Below are 18456 nucleotides of genomic sequence, written 5' to 3' on the forward strand. Positions count from 1 at the left end.
GTAAATAGATACCAAACATGTCACACTTTATAATTGCGCGCACTTGTAGATTGACGACAAAGTACGGTACCTAAAAATCTCAATAGGCGACGCTTTAAATTTTTTTTTACGGTTACCAGGTTAGCGTTACAGAGGGGGTCTAGTGCTAGAACTATTGCTTTCGCTCTGACGATCGCGGAAATACCTCACATGTGTGATTTGAACATCGTTTACATACGCGGGCGCGACTTCCGTATGCGTTTTTTCTTTGCTTCGCGAGCTCGCGGGGACGGCGGGCACTTAAAAATTTTATTTTTTATTTTTTTATTTATTTTAAAATAACTAAATTGTTTTAAAAAAAAATAAAAAAATTGATCACTTTTATTGCTGTCACAAGGAATGTAAACATCCCTTGTGACAGTAATAGGTGGTGACAGGTCCTCTTTATGGAGGGAACGGGGGTCTAAAAGACCCCCCACCCCTCCTTTACACTTCAATGTATTCAGATCGCCGAAAACGGCGATTCTGAATACCGGATATTTTTTTGAAACCGGCGCCATTGGCAGCCGAGTAAACGGGAAGTGACGTTATGACGTCGCTTCCGTGTTTACGATGAGGAGACTGGAACGAAGCCAATTACGGCTTCGTTCCAGTTCCTCTGCAGCAGCCGGAGGCGTCGGATCTCTGATCGGTGCTCCCGATCGAGCGGGAGCACCGGTAACAGCGGCGAGAGGCGGCGGGAGGGGGGGACGTCCCCTCCCGCTCCTCCGGCATAACAGCCGAGCGGCTTTTAGCCGCATCGGTTGTTATACCTGGATAGCCAATCGCCTGCTGCAAAAAACGGTACCGGGATGATGCCTGCAGGTGCGGGCATCATCCCGGTATAACCCCCGGAAGCCGGGTATGCATATCTGCGTACGCTCGGCGGGAAAGGGTTAATATTCTTTCTATATTTGAAAGAAAGTGGATTATACTTGTACAACCCTATATACTGTACACCTATACCAGTCCTTAAAATGACCTTTGTGGACCTAGTAGCTAGTGATTTGCAGACTTTACCTCAGTCCCTACACTGATAAAAGACAGCTGCAGAATCGGGCTGCAATCAGCAGCACAGCAGTCAGCAGTAATGCACCACAACCCTATATATTATACACCTATACCAGTCCTTAAAAGGACCTTTGTGGACCTAGTAGCTAGTGATTTGCAGACTGCCCCTCAGTCCCTACACTGATAAAAGACAGCTGCAGAATCGGGCAGCAGTCAAGTATAATATTCTTTATATATTTTGAAGAAAGTATATTATACGTGTACAATCCTATATACTGTACACCTATACCAGTCTTTAAAAGGACCTTTGTGGACCTAGTAGCTAGTGATTTACAGACGGTTCCTCAGTCCCTACACTGACAAAAGACAGCTGCAGAATCGGTCAGCAGTGCACTCAGCAATCACCAACACAGCAGTCAGCAGCAGTGCACCAGAACCCTATATACTGTACACCTATAGCAGTCCTTAAAAAGACCTTTGTGGACCTAATAGTAATAGCTAGTGATTAAACTGACTGTCCCTGCTCCACACAGCATCCTGTCCCTACACTGACAAAAGACAGCTGCAGAATCAGTCAGCAGTGCACTCAGCAATCACCAGCACAGCAGTGCACCAGAACCCTATATACTGTACACCTATACCAGTCCTTAAAAGGACCTTTGTTGACCTAATAGCTAGTGATTTGTGTCTCTACAGTTTCTCCCTGCTCCACATAGCATCCTGTCCCTACACTGACATAAGACATAATGTAAAATGGCCGCCAGATCAGGTCTATTTATAAGGTAGAGGGAATGTCCAATTGTCCATGTGCTGAAATGTCTCAATTGGCTGTCCTGTACCCCATGATGGATGTGTCATCATGGGTCAAAGTTCTTTCACAATGTAAATGCATATGTCCGCCGGGCGAACAGCGGCAGAAGTCCGCCGGTTTGGCGATTCGCGAACACGCAAAATTCGCTGCGAACCGACCGCCAGGCGAACCGCAAGGCCATCTCTAATCTGCAGCAGTTACAGTGGTGTATTGTGCCTCCTGCACACTATACACCCGAAGATACCCCCAATTGCTGGTATTGTTCTTTTCCTATACCACAAGCAGCTGCAGCAGTTAGAGTTGGTGTATTGTGCCACCTTCACCGTATACACCTGAAGCTACCCCCAATTGCTGGTGTTGTTCTGTTCCTATACCACAGGCAGCTGCAGCAGGTACAGTGGGTATATTGGGCCTCCTGCACCATATACACCTGAAGCTACCCCCAATTGCGAGTGTTGTTCTGTTTCTATACCACAGGCAGCTGCAGCAGTTAGAGTCGGTGTATTGTGCTACCTGTACAGTATACACCTGAAGCTACCCCCCAATTGCTAGTGTTGTTCTGTTACTATACCACAGGCAGCTGCAGCAGTTACAGTGGGTGTATTGGGCCTCCTGCACCGTATACACCTGAAGCTACCCCCAATAGCTGGTGTTGTTCCTTTTCTATACCACAGGCATCTGGAGCAGGTACAGTCAGTGTATTGTGCCACCTACACAGTATGCACCTGAAGCTACCCCAATTGCTGGTGTTGTCCCATTTCTATACCACAGGCATCTGGCGCAGTTACAGTCGGTGTATTGGGCCTCCTGCACAGTATACACCTGAAGCTTCCCCCAATTAATGGTGTTGTTCCGTTTCTATACCACAGGCATCTGGGGCAGTTACAGTTGGTGTATTGTGCCACCTGTACAGTATACACCTGAAGCTGCCCCCAATTGCTGGTGTTCTCATCTCCCTTCAGGCTTTAGTATGTCTGGAAGGCCAACAAAGAGAGGCAGACAGTCACAAGCCAATAAAAGAGGACAAGAAGGCTTTGTGTTTAGAGGCAATAGCACTGGTCGTGGACATGGTGCATAGTCATCAGCACGTGGCCATGGGATATGCTTGTCCTTATTTTCGGTGGCTGGACATGTTGAGCCGCAACATGCCAACGACTTGGTAGAGTGGATGACCAAGCCCTCCTCATCCTGTCTCACCCAGTCTCAGGGTACTGGCAAAGTAGTTGCCAATGCGTCCTCTTCCCTTGTCTCAATGTCATCAGTCACTCCTTCCCTAGATCCACCATGTCCTCCTGAGTAGTCCCCTGAACTGTCTGAGCACAGTGTTGGGTAAATGCTCCAGGAGGATGCCCAGCATTTTGAAGGCTCTGATGATGATACCCAGCTAGAGGAAGGCAGTAGCGTGAGCCCAGAGAGAGGAGATGCTCAAGAAGGACAGCAATTTGGCAGTCATGTTCCACCAGCTGCAGCATACTGCCAGGTTTGCTCCAGTGATGAAGAGGGAGGGGATGATAAGGTCACTGACTCCATGTGGGTGCCTGATAGGAGAGAGGAGGAGGAGGCACATCTCCAACGAGGCAGGATGCCCTCCGGGGGCCAGTTTAAGGGCAGCACACTGACGGAATCACACCGCAGAGCCTCGCCTGTGCAGGGCGCTGCCTCTGCGAGTTATTCCAAAAGTTCTTTGGTGTGGGCCTTTCTGAGACAAGTGCATCAGATCGCACCACTGCTATTTGCAACATATGTCTCCAGCCTATCTCACGTGGCCAAAACATCAGCCGCTTGGGCACCACATGCTTGACCAGACATTTGTTGACCTGCCATGCAGATTGTTGGCAAGCATACCTTAACGACCCACACCAAAGAACACATCAGACCTCTCCTTGCTCCTCATCAGCTGGGATCTCCAACCCCACTAGACCTTCAGTCCTCTCTGAAACCTGCACTGAGAGGAATGAAGGTGTAGAATTAGGTGTGTCACAGCCAAGTACTTCCGGGCACTCTGCTAGCAGTACACCGACGTCCGATTGTACCAGATACATTTCCCTGCCCCAGCTGCTGGACCATCAATAGAAGTTCACTCCCAGCCATCCACATGCCCAGCGGTTGAATGCTAGCTTGGCTAAATTGCTAGCACTTCAACTGCTGCCTTTTCAGTTGCTAGACTCGGCCCCCTTCCATGAGTTTGTGCAATGTGCGGTTCCTCAGTGGCAGGTTTCCAAATGCCATTTTTTCTCATGGAAGGAGATTCCTGCTCTCTACCGGCATGTGGAAGGCAATGTCCATGCCTCGCTGGACAGGGCGGTCATATTACCACTGACTCATGGTCCAGCAGGCATGGACAGGGACGTTACCTATCTTTCACGGCAGATTGGGTCACTCTTCTGGCAGCTGGGAAGGATGCAGGACAAGGTGCAGTAGTGTTGGAGGTTGTTCCGCCACCACGCCTCCAAAATGCTACTACTGATTGTGACACACCTCTCTCCTCCACCCCTCTTCTTCTTCCTCCATGGCCTCTTCCTGTGCTTTGTCCTTGGAACCAGCGGTGCTCCGTAGGCGTTCAAGGAGCTACGCAAGTACGCCCGCAAAAAGATGCCATGCCGTGCTTGTGCTGGTGTGTTTGGGGGAAAGGAGCCACACTGGGGCACACTGACCCATGTGCCCTGTGTGGCTCACATCCTTAACCCTGGTGGTGCAGCGGTTTTTGGGCAGGTACCCGAGCTTACAGGATGTACTGAGGCAGGCCAGGAAAGTCTGTGTGCATTTCCGCCAATAATATAATGCCAGTGCTCGGCTGGCTGAGCTCCAAAAAGAAGTTGAACCTGCCCAAGAACCACCTTATATGTGACATGCTCGCCAGGTGGATCTCAACGTTGGCCATGCTGTAGCGGCTGCACATGCAGCAGAGGGCCAACTAAGAGTACCTGTGCAACTACGGCACCAGGACAGGGTCAGGGGAGCTCGGTTTTTTTAACCACGCGAGTGGGGCATAATCAGGGATGCATGCACTGTCCTGTCACCATTTGAGGAGGCCACGAGGACGGTGAGCAGTGACAGTGCATGTATCACTGACACTGTACCTCTTGTCCAACTGTTGGAGCATACGCTGCATGGAATAATGGACAGGGAACTTGAGGCAGAACAGAGGCAGGAAGAGGAGGACTTCCTTGCCTCTCAAGGCCCCCTTTATCCAGACAGTGTTCCTGCTGTCCCACCGATCACATAGGAAGAGGACGGGGAGGATTGTGTCAGCATGGAGGTGGAGCCTGGCACTCAGCATCAGCAGCAGCAGTCTTTTAGGGATGATTTACAGTCCCAAGAAACCTGTGGACTTGTACGTGGCTGGGAGGAGGTGGCTATGGATCATGTCGTCCTTAGTGACTCAGAGGACTCCGGACCGAATGCCTCAGCTAACCTACGCTGCATGGCCTCCCTGATCCTGCAAAGCCTGCGGAAGGATCCTCGTATTCTTCGGATGAAGGAGAGGGATCATTACTGGCTGGCAACTCTCCTTGATCCACAGTACAAGGGTAGAGTTGTGGACCTTATCCTGTGGTCGCAGAGGGAGCAGAGGATGAGACATCTCCGGGAGGCCTTGCAGAAAGGTCTGTGCAACGCGTTCCCAGAGACTGGGAGGTTACAAACTCCTGGCCCTGGACAACGTGTTGCTGAGGCTTCGGTCAGTCACAGAAGGAGCGGTGGAGAAGGTGGTCTCCTGGCGATGCATTCAGACAATTTTTTAGTCCGCAGCCCCAAGGTATGATCGGTTCCAGCAACCTTTGCCAGCGTCTGATTTACATGGTGCAGAAATACCTAGGGGCAAGGTCAGACTTGGACACCTTTCCCACCGAAAATCCTCTAGCTTACTGGGTCTTGAGGATGGATCACTGGCCAGAGCTTGCACAGTATGCAATTGAGCTACTGGACTGTCCCGCAACCAGTATTCTTTCAGAACGCACATTCAGTGCTGCTGGAGGCTTTGTAACCGATCACAGGGTGCACCTGTCCACCGACTCTGTTGATCGACTGACCTTCATAAAGATGAATCAGTTTTGGATCACCACCAGCTACCAAGCACCTGAAGCTGATGTAAACGAATCATTTTTTTTTAAATGTCACATCCCTTCAAGACTGCCTATGCTGATGCTGAGTGACTATCCTGTTTTGTTGGTTGACTATCCTCTTCCTCCTCAATGATCCTGCTGATAGCTTGGAAGAACATTTTTGGTTCTGGGCGCCGCCACTAGTGCCTAAGGCCCAATTTTTCAGCCCCTGTTTAACAATTACAATTTGTGCTGCAATGCTTTGCAGCAGGGCTCATTCCTGCGCTCCAACTAGAGTATCTGGGAGAGGTTGCAGTGTCGTGGCACCAGCACCTGTGCCTAAGGCCCAATTTTTCAGCCCCTGTTTAACAGGGGCATGTAATTACAATTTTTGATGCAATGCTTTGCAGCAGGGCTCATTCCTGCTCTCCAACTAGAGTTTCTGTGAGGTGTTGTAGTGTTGTGGCACCAATGCCTAAGGCCCAATTTTTCAGCCCCTGTTTAACATGTGCATGTAATTACAATTCTTGATATAATATTTCACAGCAGGGCCCGTTCCTGCGCCCACGAGAGTAACTGTGAGGACTAACAGTGTTGTGGCACTACCACAACCACCAAAGGCCCAATTTTTCTACCGAGAGTCACTATGAGGACTTACAGTGGCAACACCAACACCTTAGGGCCAAATTTCTGCAGAGCATATAGGGCAGGCCCCTACTTTCAAACATCCAACTTACAAACGTCTCCTACTTGCAAACGGAAGGAGACAACAGGAAGTGAGATGAAAAAAAAACGACGGCCAAAAAAATTATACAGGGGTGATAACCCTTCCCATGGTTTCCAAAAAGCTTAAAAATAGATTTTTTGATTGGAGCTATTTAAAAATGTACCAGTTAAAAATTACAAACAGATTCTACTTAACACAACAAACCTACACAGTCCCTGTCTTGTTTGCACCACCCCACACACCTTTCCTTTTTTTTATTTGGGTACGGGGTTCCCCATAATATCCGTACAAGACCCAAAGGGGCTGGTAATGGGCAGGGGGGCTACCCATGCCATTTTTCTCACTGATTTTCATCCATATTGCCGGTACCAGACATAACATTAAAACCGCAAGCAGTTTTAAATGACTTTTTTTCCCATTAAATGTCATTTTGTGCAGGGACTGTTCTAAACATGGGAAACATGTACCGCTTCACAGGCATACTATAGACACCCCCCCCCCCCCCCCCCCGGCACAATATTTAAAGGAATATTTCACTTTTTTTTCACTTTAAGAGTCATTAAAATCAGTACTCCTGAAAAAACGTCCAATTTTTTTTGCATTGATCCATGTCCCCTGGGGAAGGAGCCAGGTCCCCAAATCCTTTTTAGGACAATAACTTGCATATTAGCCTTTAAAATTAGCACTTTTGATTTCAAACATTCGAGTCCCATAGACTTTAATGGGGTTCTAAAGTTCATGCGAATTTTCGGTCCGTTCGAAGGTTCTGGTGCGAACCGAAAAAGGGGGTGTTCCGCTCATCCCTAATCCCCACTCCCGAAATGACCACACAGACCTTAAGTCCTCATATAAGTCCAACAAAGTAATGCCCCTCCCTGCCTACCATTTAATAGAATAAGCATTCACACCGAAAGCCTAATGTTAACGTTCACGTACCATGTGACAAATCTGCAAAAAGACAGGTTTCAGTTATTCAATGAGCTGAATTAAAATCAATTTGAGGCTTTTGAAAGAATGCAGAATGTAATAAAAATGTTTTATATCGTATGTCTGCATGGATTTTTTTGTATTCTTCCATTCAGGCATTGTCTTTGCTCATGGAGAGAACTGGAAGGTGATGAGGAGATTCACTATTTCAACACTAAGGGATTTTGGAATGGGAAAAAAATCTATAGAGAACAAAATTAGGGAGGAAGTGGTATGTTTAATCCAGGAATTTAAATCCCACAAGGGTGAGTTTGTTCAGTATCCTCTGTAATATATTCAGTCATTTAGAGATGAGTACTTTACTGGCTTCTTGTAGCTACAGAGTGAAGCCCAACTCTATTTATATACAAACCTTGGTTCAGGTGTGATTCAGGTGCAAATTTTATGCACCTGAACCAGACCCAAAAACGTGCAGGACCCTTTTCAAATTCGCACCACAGCCACCCAAAACATGTGTGAACTGGCTCCATTGAAAGCTGGTAACACTCACATGTTATGCAAGTTGTATGCTGTGTAAAAAGCATCCAATTCATGTAGATGTGAAGGTCGAAAAGAAAGAGATGGCGGCACTTCCAGAGAAGCTCCTTTTATTATGCAAAAATAGAAATATATATATATATATATATATATATATATATATATATTTTTTTTTTTTTTTTTTTTTTTTTTTTTTGCATAATAAAAGGAAGATGAATGTGCTTGGACTATTGCAATGTGATTTATGATAGCCTGCTTCATGTCTTGAGCTAGTTGTGGCCTAGCACTGGTTCCAACACAGAGATTGAACAAGATTTTAAATCTGATCATTTATTGCTAACTTGCGTATTTTGGAGAAAAGAGTGTTCAGTACAACCCCCATTCTCTTTATTTAGTTTGGGGTTCATTGGACCTCATTATTGTCACACTTACAGTACTAAGCTGATGTTTTCTTTTGTTTTTAGGGGATCCCTTTGATAATCTAACCATCATCAATACAGCTGTAGCCAATGTAATTGTGTCTATATTACTGGGAAATAGATTTGAATATGATGATCCAATCATACTAAAGCTCATGCACTCAATTCATGAAAATTTCAGGATCTTAGGAAGTTCTATGGTCACAGTAAGTAACACTATCAGTAGAGATAGATGAGCTGGACAATCCAAGCTCAGGTGTTTGTAGATCAAAAGTAGGGCTGCTTTTTAAAGTGGTTGTAAACTCTTCCCCACAACTTTGTCCGATATAAATCAGCATACAAAACCCTATTGAACACTGCTTGTAGATATCTCCTTACTTGCATAGTATTGTTTTAATCCTTTTTGTACTTTAGAATGACATCACTGAGCATGCCCAGATCTCCCCTGATTTACGGCACACTCTGTGTGCTTGTCTATCTATTATCAGGACTTCCTACGGCACAACACTGAAATTCCACGATACTGCATAATCACTCAGAGCTTCCTACTGCACCCCATGTGACCATATGACATCACATGGAGTGGGAAAAAAGGCATCGGACAGCATTACTGCAGTCTTATCAGCTGAAGCGGATATGACTGACATAGGTAAACACTAAATAATCGGCACAAGTAAATACTATGAAATAAAACAAGTCAGCTATGATCAGGGAAGCAAGGTTGCCATTGAAACGTTGGATTGAGAAGGAGGCTTGGTTAGCAGTACAGGAAGTGCTTAATGTAAGGGCGGAAATACACTCTAGTGTGGACTCAGTTAACAATACTTAAGATGGCGCTGACTTACCCCTGGAAACACATTTTTTAAAGTTTCTTTAAACAGTATTATGTGATTTAGGCTGGATTACAGTGGCTATAGTTTAATAATTATTTATCATAATGGACTAAAGGAAAAGAAGCGTCATAGTGGGAGAGTTTACTTCCTCTTTAAGGGTTGCTTTTGACCACTTCTTAACCCATGACGTTTTTATACATTAATTACTAGTCACAGGATATGACCAAACAGGATATGACCAAACAGGATATGAGTTTATACAACATCCAATGACTAGGGATGAGCCGAACACCCCCCGGTTCGGTTCGCACCAGAACCTTCGTACAAACTTTGGAACCCTATTAAAGTCTATGGGACTTGAACGTTCTAAATAAAAAGTGCTAATTTTAAAGGCTAATATGCAAGATATGTAACAGACAACACCAGCAATAAGGGGTATCTTCAGGTGTATACTGTGCTGGAGGCACACAACACCCACTAACTCCTGCAGATGCCTTAATTAGAGAAAAACAGCAATAAATGGTAGATACAGGTATATACTGTGCTGAAGGCACACAACACCACTTTAACTTTAAGATGCCTGAGAAAAGAACACACTGTCCCTGCCTATCTAGCTCTTTCCCTGCACGCTGGAACACACTACACAAGACTGCCGCGCTGGCAGCCTTATATAGTGTAGGGCGTGTACTAAACCCCCTGAGCTGTAATTGGCCACAGGCATCCTGTCTGTGGCCAATTATGGCTCTCCTCGATGCCGGTGCTGTGATTGGACAAGCATGCGGGGTCACAGTGCATGCTTGGCCAATCATGAGCCAGCAATGCACTGCGATGGCGTAGTGCATTGAGGACCGTTCGTGTCACACGAATTTGGTGTGAACGGTCCACAAAGTTCTGAATTCGCCGAACAGACGAACGGCCGATGTTCAAGTCGATCACCGAGCTCATCCCTACCAATGACTACCGTTCCTGCTGATGGGAGATTATCTGCAGCTGTATGCCATGTCCCCCCAAATATGTTAATCAGACATACAGGGGTGACACAAGCGCACATCTGCAAAACCGATAATGTCTTTGCAGAGCGAACACATCCCCCCAGACGATTGTTCTGTCCATCGCACAGGGGCCCTTCGCCAGCGGACATATCCCCATTCTGCAAACACTTCTCTCCAACCTCAGGAAGTTTTCTACTACCAAATGGATCTCAACCAGCATCAGTCTGTCCCAGTCAGCTCTTTAGAGCTGGTTGTGGGAGAGCTAACACTGGGAGACACTATGACAATACATATTAAAATACATCTTCAATCCAATTTCCACAACAATACAATGTGCTGTATAACTATTTTTTTCTTGTTTCCTCAAGCTTTACAACAGTTATCCAACTTTGATAGGCTTACTCCCTGGCAGCCATCAAAAAATCTGTGACATTTTTCAATCAACACAAGATTTCATAAAGGAGGTATTCACAAAACAGAAGAAGGAACTGGATATCAATGACCAAAGGAACTTCATTGATGCCTTCTTGGCAAAGCAAAAAGAGGTAGACATTCTTTCTTACTAATAAAGCATAACTCCACTTTTGTTAACAAAAAAAAAAACATTCCCTTCCTGGTGATCTATGTACATTACAAGGATTTTAACAAACTGTTGCAGATTCCTACCTTTTTTATTCTTAAGAAATGACTGTGTGTTTGCTTGTGCTCATGTGGGGCAATGAATCTAATGTGAGTGGTTTCATAATTATCAATCAGCTGTGCACCTGCAGGCCACTAATGAGGAAAGCTGCTGCCTGTATCATTTTAGATGTGTTCTTATTGGAAGTATCTCACCAAAAATTACATTTTTTTTGCAGGGGATGCCTGAAATCTGATTTGTATCTTAGTGCAGACCTCTGAGAAAATCAGTGAGCCAATCACACAAGCAGGAAATTATGTTTCTGGGGGGACGTTCTGTACACATTCTGTGTACAGAACACCTCCAGGTAGCCATATTGCATTGCATATTCAGAAAATTACAGAGGCTGCAGATTAAAAAGGAAAGGTAATAACATTCCATTACAATATGGCTTGTGTCACCATTGTATACACTATATTATTTTTTCTTTATTAGGCATTCTTTTTTACCCACAAAAGTGAAGTTAGCTTTTAAATATCTGTTGATTCAATAAAAAAGTGTGTGTGTATATATATATATATATATATATATATATATATATATATATATATATATATACAGTACATATACAATATGATATGATATTATATATATATATATAATCATATCATATCCTATATGTACTGTGTGTATATATATATATATATATATGGAGAGAGAGAGATAGATATACGCAGTACATACACACATCTTGCATTACTTCAGACAAAAACATGTTGACTTTGTTTACCACTCACAAGATCTATCATTAGAATTTTTATTGAACAGTGATGTCCCATACAGGACAAAGTCCCATGTAACACTTGGTCCCATGGTTGTAATTGCTTTCTTACCCTAGTTATGATTACCAACCCCATTTATGAAGGAGATGCAGCTTGTCTTGGATGTGAGCACATTCCATAGACAAGCAATAGTAAGAGGAATGCAGAGGGAAGGGGGTCGTGTCAGCCTGGGCATTCCTCTTATTGCTGCTTGTCTCAGACAGCCAACATGTTTCAAGGGTCACAAAATCCCCCTTCATTAGTGCTGGATGAAATGGTAGAATTTTAAATGGACTCAAAAATACTGCAAAACAGACTGATCTGTAGACAGAAGAGGTTAAAAACACAGCAGAAGTTGCAAGCCTTGCGCTCTGTGTCCCTGCTTAGGACATGGTATCCAAAACTTACAGAAAAAGATTTTTGACTAGAGTTCATCTTCTATTTTATTTGTGCAGGAGAAGTCAGAATCGACAGTGTATTTCCACAATGACAACCTGAGTGTTCTGGTGGATAACCTTTTTGTGGCTGGTATGGAGACAACCACTACTACTCTGCGATGGAGCCTCCTGCTAATGATCCAATAACCAGAAATACAACGTAAGAAATGGTAATTGAATATCTGATGTATGGTGCTTTATTAACCCTTTAATATGTATTTTGATTTAACAGGTAATTAACATAGCACATTAACATAGCATGGCCTTTCATTGGACCTACAGTGGGGAAAATAATTATTTGATCCCCTGCAGATTTTGTAAGTTTGCCCACAAAAAAAGGGTCTATATTTTTATCATTAATCAATATCAATCAAAAATCCCAAAAAAACACATGATACAAATGTTGTAAATTGAGTTGCAGTTCAGTAACTAAAATAAGTATTTGATCTTGGTAGAAAAACCCTTATTGGCAAGCACAGAGGTAAGACGTTTCTAGTAGTTGGTTACCAGGTTTGCGCACACTTTTGGTCCACTCTTCTCTATAGATCTTCTCTAAATCCTTAAAGGGGTTGTAAAGATTTTTTTTTAAATAACAAACATGTTATACTTATCTCCTCTGTGCAAGGGTTTTGCACAGAGTGGCCGGAATCCTGCTCTTCTGGGGTCTCCCAGCAGCGCTACTGCTTCCTCCTCTTCTCAAGTGCCCTCAAGGAGAGACGATTTCCATGGGGGCACTTGTGCAGGTGTGCTCCCAAGTCCTGCTGCTGTGTCCATTGACACAGACAGTGGGCCTCGGCCCCGCCGCCCTGCTCCCGTGTCACTGGATTTGATTGACAGTGGCTGGAGCTGCTGTGCTCGATCTGGTTCAGGTAATTAAAAGGGGGGCTCTAGGGGGCTGCTGCACTACAGAAGGCTTTTCACCTTAATGCATAGAATGCATTAAGGTAAAAAAATGCGAGGGTTTACAACCCCTTTAAGGTTTTTTGGCTGTCGCGTGGCAATTCAAGGTTTCAGCTCCCTCCATACATTTTTTATATGATAAAGTTCTGGAGACTGGCTAGGCCACTTCATGACCTTAATGTGCTTCTTCTTGAGCCACTCCTTTGTTGCCTTGGTGATATGTTTTGGGTCATTGTCATGAAGACCCATCCACAACCCATTTTCAGTGTTCTGGCTGGAGGAAGAAGGTTCTCATCCAAGATTTTACAATACATGGCCCTGTCCATTGGACACGCAATGCTTCAGAGTTTGCCTGTACCTTTATCATAATGTTTCCACATCCATGCTTAACTGTAGGGATGGTGTTCTTAGGGTCATAGTCAGCATTTTTCTTCCTCCAAACATGGCAAGTTTAGTTAATGCCAAAGAGCTCAATTTTGGTCTCACTGAACTTTTTCCCAATCATTCTCTGAATCATTTAGATTCTCATTGGAAAACTTCAGATGGGCCTGTACATGAGCCTTCTTGAGGAGGGGGACCTTGTGGGTGCTGTAGTATTTCAATCCATGGCATCCTATTGTTATACCAATGGTTTGTTTGGTGACTGTGGTCCCAACTGCCTTGAGATCTTTCACAAACTCCTCCCATTTAGTTCTGTGCTGATCCCTCACTTTTCTAATGATCATCCTCACCCTATAAGGCGAAATATTGCATGGAGCTCCAGACCGAGATTGTTATTTTGTATTTTTTCCATTTGCAAATAATCTCTCCAACAGTTTTCTCCTTCTCACCAAGCTTCTTGCTGATGGTCTTGTAGCCCATTCCAGCCTTGTGCCGGTCTACAATCTTGACCCTGATTTCCTTTGACAGCTTTTTGGTCTTGCCCGTGATGGACAGGTGACTTTTATACACATAATAATGTGTTTTTTTTTCAGGATTTTGGTTGATATTCTGTCTATATCATTTAAAATACACATATGATAAAAATTATAGACCCTTAATTTCTTTGTAAGTAGGCAAACTTACAAAATTTGACCGGGATCAAATAATTATTTTCGCTACTGTATTTTCATTATAGGTAATGTTTGGGACAAGTGTTTTTGCAGGCAGTTTGTGAAGTAGAGGTGCATAGGGTAGGACTAAAGTTCAGACTGTATGTGCAAGGATGTGGATGGCATGACAATAGGTATTATATGCAGGAGAAGAGTGCACAGGGTATGACAGCAGACATTGTCTAATTCAGACTTTGACTGGTTATGGATGAGAATGAGCCCCAATGGTGGTGACTCTTGCAGAGGTCTCAATGGCTCGATCCCAACTCAAGGACCTATATGAGGCTTCAGCTCATACCTATGTGGACAGACTTGCCTTACATAAGTACTGATTCCGAGATAAATACCCCATATTCGGGCTCCTTCTGGAGAAATGCTTAGCGGGCCCTCCACGATATCACAAACATTCCGAGATTTCTACCAAACACTATACAATCTCTTCTATCCCAAGCCTTACCCCTGAGCCTGATAGCCAGTCCTATATTGAGGAAACGGAGCTCCCAATTTTACATGGCTATACTGTAGAAGAGCTGGAGCATATAATTGCAGTGGATGAGGTCGTAGGAGCGATAGCGGCCACCCCATCCAGTAAAAGCCCGGTCCCGACGGTTTCACTCCTAAATTCTACAAAACATTTGCTCCCCTACTGACCCCCTTCTTGGCTAAGGTGTTCAACTCCCTATCGGAAGGCTCTGCAATTCCTCCACAAACGCTCAAAGCCCACATTACCATTATCCCAAAACCAGATAAAGACCCTACTTTGTGCGCTAATTATAGGCCCTAATCGTTAATTGGAGTGGACTTGAAAACATATGCCAAAATTTTAGCCACTAGATTGCAGCCGCTGCTCCCCCGAATCATACACCTGGACCAGGTGGGTTTTGTAAAACCCTGAAAACTCTGCTTCTTACCGACTATGTCCCTTTCTGCCTTTTGAGGGTTGATGCGGAAAAAGCATTCAACTGGGTCGACTGGAAATTCCTCCAGATGTCTCTGAAGCAGATAGGCCTGGGCCCAAAAATGCTATCCCGAATGATGTCCCTTTACTCCTCACCTTCTGCTAGTATTCAGGTGTATGGTTCATTGTCGCCTACATTTTCCATCCATAATGGGACACGACAAGGATGTCCTCTCCCCTTCTCTATGTCCTTGTCATGGAACATCTGGCATTTGCCTTGCGCAATAACCCTAACATCTCAGGTGTATCAATAGGCCCCACTCATTCCATTGGCTCTCTTTGAGGATGACCTGTTAATGTTTGTAAGCCAACCCCATCTATCCTTACCACATATAATGCGGGAATTCATGAGGTTTGGGAAGCTGAGAAATTTCAAAGTGAACCATACTAATCAGAAATCCTGAACATCTCACTGTCCCAAGAGGTCCTCCGCCAAGTCTCCACTAAGTATCCATTTAAAACAGGTTCCACTTCCATCCGTTAACTCGGAATCCAAATGCCCACAGAAGGATCCCAATTATTCTCTCTGAACTATGCTCCCCTTCTGTTTAGAACAAGACAGATCTCTCAAACTACACAAAGAAACGACTATCATGGCTAGGCAGGGTGAATGCCCTAAAAATGGAGATCCTCCCTCGGTTTCTCTATTTGTTCCAATCAATTCCCCTTTCCATACCCTCCTGGTTCTTTAAGAAGCTCCGCAAACTATTCTCCTCCTTTACCTGGTTAGGGACCTCGGATACGCTATGAGACTCTCTTGCTCCCCAGGATTCGTGGCGGAGCTAGAGCTCCAGATGCCTCTATATTCCTTAAGAGCAGCAGTGCTCACTTCATTTCACTGTGGACTGCCAAAAGTGCTTCATTCTGACAAAATATCCTTAGCCTCCAAAGCTCAAGAAAAAGGATTCAAGTTTTTGACCCATTGGTACAGATGCCCCTCGACTTTGCACTGGATAAACCCAGCGCTCCCGGATACCTGCTGGCATTCTTGGTCATCCAAGGGAACCTTACTTCACATTTGGTAGGAATGCCCCCCTGTGCAGAGGTTCTGACAAAATATCCTTGACTTGTACTGCAGACTCATGGCGACCTCAATTACACCCTCTCCTGAGGTAGTTCTGCTATCTTTGCTCCCTGGACTGCTTAAATTGGTCAAAAAATATGTTTTGTGACATTTTCTGTCAGCTGCTAGAACGGTTCTGCCCAGACATTGGAAATCGATGAGCATGCCTTCCCTGGGGGATTAGGCAATTGAAGTGGACCAAATCAATAATTTGGAATGAATGTTGTCACAGTAAAATGGTAAAGAGGAGAAATTCTCTAAGACCTGGACCTCGCGGTCTATGTTTCGATTCTCCTCAGAATTTATTCCATGGGCCACAGAGGACTCCACCGACGCACCTGTGTAGCTAGAGTGGAATGTGTCTCTCTTAATTTCTACATTCCTTACTGCCTTGACCCCTCTATCCCCACTCTCTCTCTCTTTTTCTCCTTTCCCTTTAAATGTTTCAGTATTACCCGATCACCTAATTCACAATCTCTAGTCTCATCAGACAGAAACGTTGGCACACACAGAGCTTCCCCCTCAAAGAAAATGTGTTCAGCACAGCAACAAAATCCCTAGCCTACCTGTAATGAGTGGGCACCACTCGTTGAGCAGATAGTGGTGCTCACCTACCCTTAATAAGTCAGGTTAGACATGTAGGTATACAGGCTTATATACCACACTAAATCATTCGAAGCTCACAAATTATCTAAACCATGAGACGGTATAACACCAATGTTGCAATGATGTATATCTCTGTTTATGTGATATTGAATGACATATATGTCTGTTGTATAATTTTTCTATCTCAATTTTTCTATCTCAATAAAATAAGATTGAATTAAAAAAGATTATACTAGTTTTAGATGTGATACAAATTGGTCATGTAGCGGATGACATTTTGGACAAAATATCACACGTATGTAAATTTAGTTTTTGCCTCAAAACAGTAGGGGTTCTGAGGGTGATTATGTAGGTAGGCCTTAACACCAGGCCAGGCTGTGTTTGGAAGTTCTGCCTGGTCATGTGAATGGTGAGGTTCACATGACAGGCCAGAATCAGGTCTGGTTGGATGTTTGGGTATCAGCTTTCTTTGAGTCAATCAGTGGGAGTGCCGGGGCCCGCTGAGGAGTCTGGGATGGGGGTACTTAAGCGGTGTGGGTCACGTGGTTCGGGGAGGTGTTCATGAGACCCGTGTGGTCAGTTCTGGTTCCAGGACTGGGGTAGCCCCGTTCTCCATCCCAATCCCCCCTTCCAAATCCTCTTCCACCCCTCCAAGTTACCCTTCTAGTAAAAATCCCCTTCCTCCCCAAATCCCTCCAGCACAACCCCCCCCCCTCCACTTTTCCCTCCTAGGTCAAACCTCCCCAACCCCCTTAAAATCCCCCCTCCCAAAACAAATCCTCTCCCCCTTTCAGTACAAATATCCCTCTCATCAAACCCCCCAAATTACCAATTTCTAGTACAAATCCTTATCTCCCCAAAATCATCCCCACATTGCAAATACTCCCCCAATCCCTCCTTCTAGCACACGGCCTCGTATCCCCCCACCTAAATTCCACCTCTTGACACACATATCCCCTCCCAGCAGAAATCCTCCCCCTAAATCCCTCCTTCTAGCACAAATCCCCTTACTTTACCCCCCACCCCCCCTACAAATATAAATGATCTTGCCTGCAAAGCACACCTGAAGCGAGGGAAGTTTCTTGTGTTGCCATATTGGATGTGGAAACTGGCAGATTAGGAGATGATGTTGCAGAGAACTGTTAGTGCCTAGGGGTTAAGGCATATTTGCGGTGCATTTGCCTTTTGTTATACCTAAAAAAAAAAAATTTAAAGTCTAAGACAACTGTAAAAGGGGAGAGGACACTCTCAGCAACTTGGAGGCAGTGGGGTCAAGAAATACAGTGGCAAAGCAGGAGCTCTAGACTGGTAATGAGCAGTGCTGCTTTTAAATTCAACTGAAAGGAGGAGTGCAAGAGAGAAAAATTTTGCTTGCATGCATATGTGAACAGCAGCTTTGAGTGGACAGGGAGCGATTGTGAGCTGCCCTCCACTGCAGCTCAGTTCAGGAGAGAGGAGAAGAGGACCAGAGGTCACTAGAGTGTGTGTGCAGCTGGGAGGTATGGAGCTGATGTCTTATCTCCTGAAGCAGAGTATCAGGGAGCCACGGCTGTGGGCTTCTATACTGCGCAGCCTGAGAGAGAGAGCAGGAGAGGTGCGGGGAGGGGCAGTGGAGAAGCTGACAGAATCAAGGGAAGTGACCG

The 18456-nt window shown here is 44.8% G+C and overlaps 1 pseudogene across 1 annotated transcript in view; it reads left to right on the forward strand.

Annotated features, from left to right (window-relative positions):
* LOC143989071 (cytochrome P450 2K1-like) overlaps positions 1-18456 on the forward strand; it is a 46532-nt pseudogene that overhangs the window by 14449 nt on the left and 13627 nt on the right. Inside the window, exons 3-6 of the transcript XR_013276967.1 lie at positions 7693-7842; positions 8539-8699; positions 10687-10863; positions 12214-12355. The product of XR_013276967.1 is annotated as a cytochrome P450 2K1-like (transcript). The remainder of the gene's footprint in view (positions 1-7692; positions 7843-8538; positions 8700-10686; positions 10864-12213; positions 12356-18456) is intronic.

The sequence above is a fragment of the Lithobates pipiens genome, unplaced genomic scaffold (genome assembly GCF_037356315.1).
Source record: "Lithobates pipiens isolate NorthernLeopardFrog02 unplaced genomic scaffold, aLitPip1_a1.2 Scaffold_18, whole genome shotgun sequence".
Taxonomy (NCBI): Eukaryota; Metazoa; Chordata; class Amphibia; order Anura; family Ranidae; genus Lithobates; species Lithobates pipiens.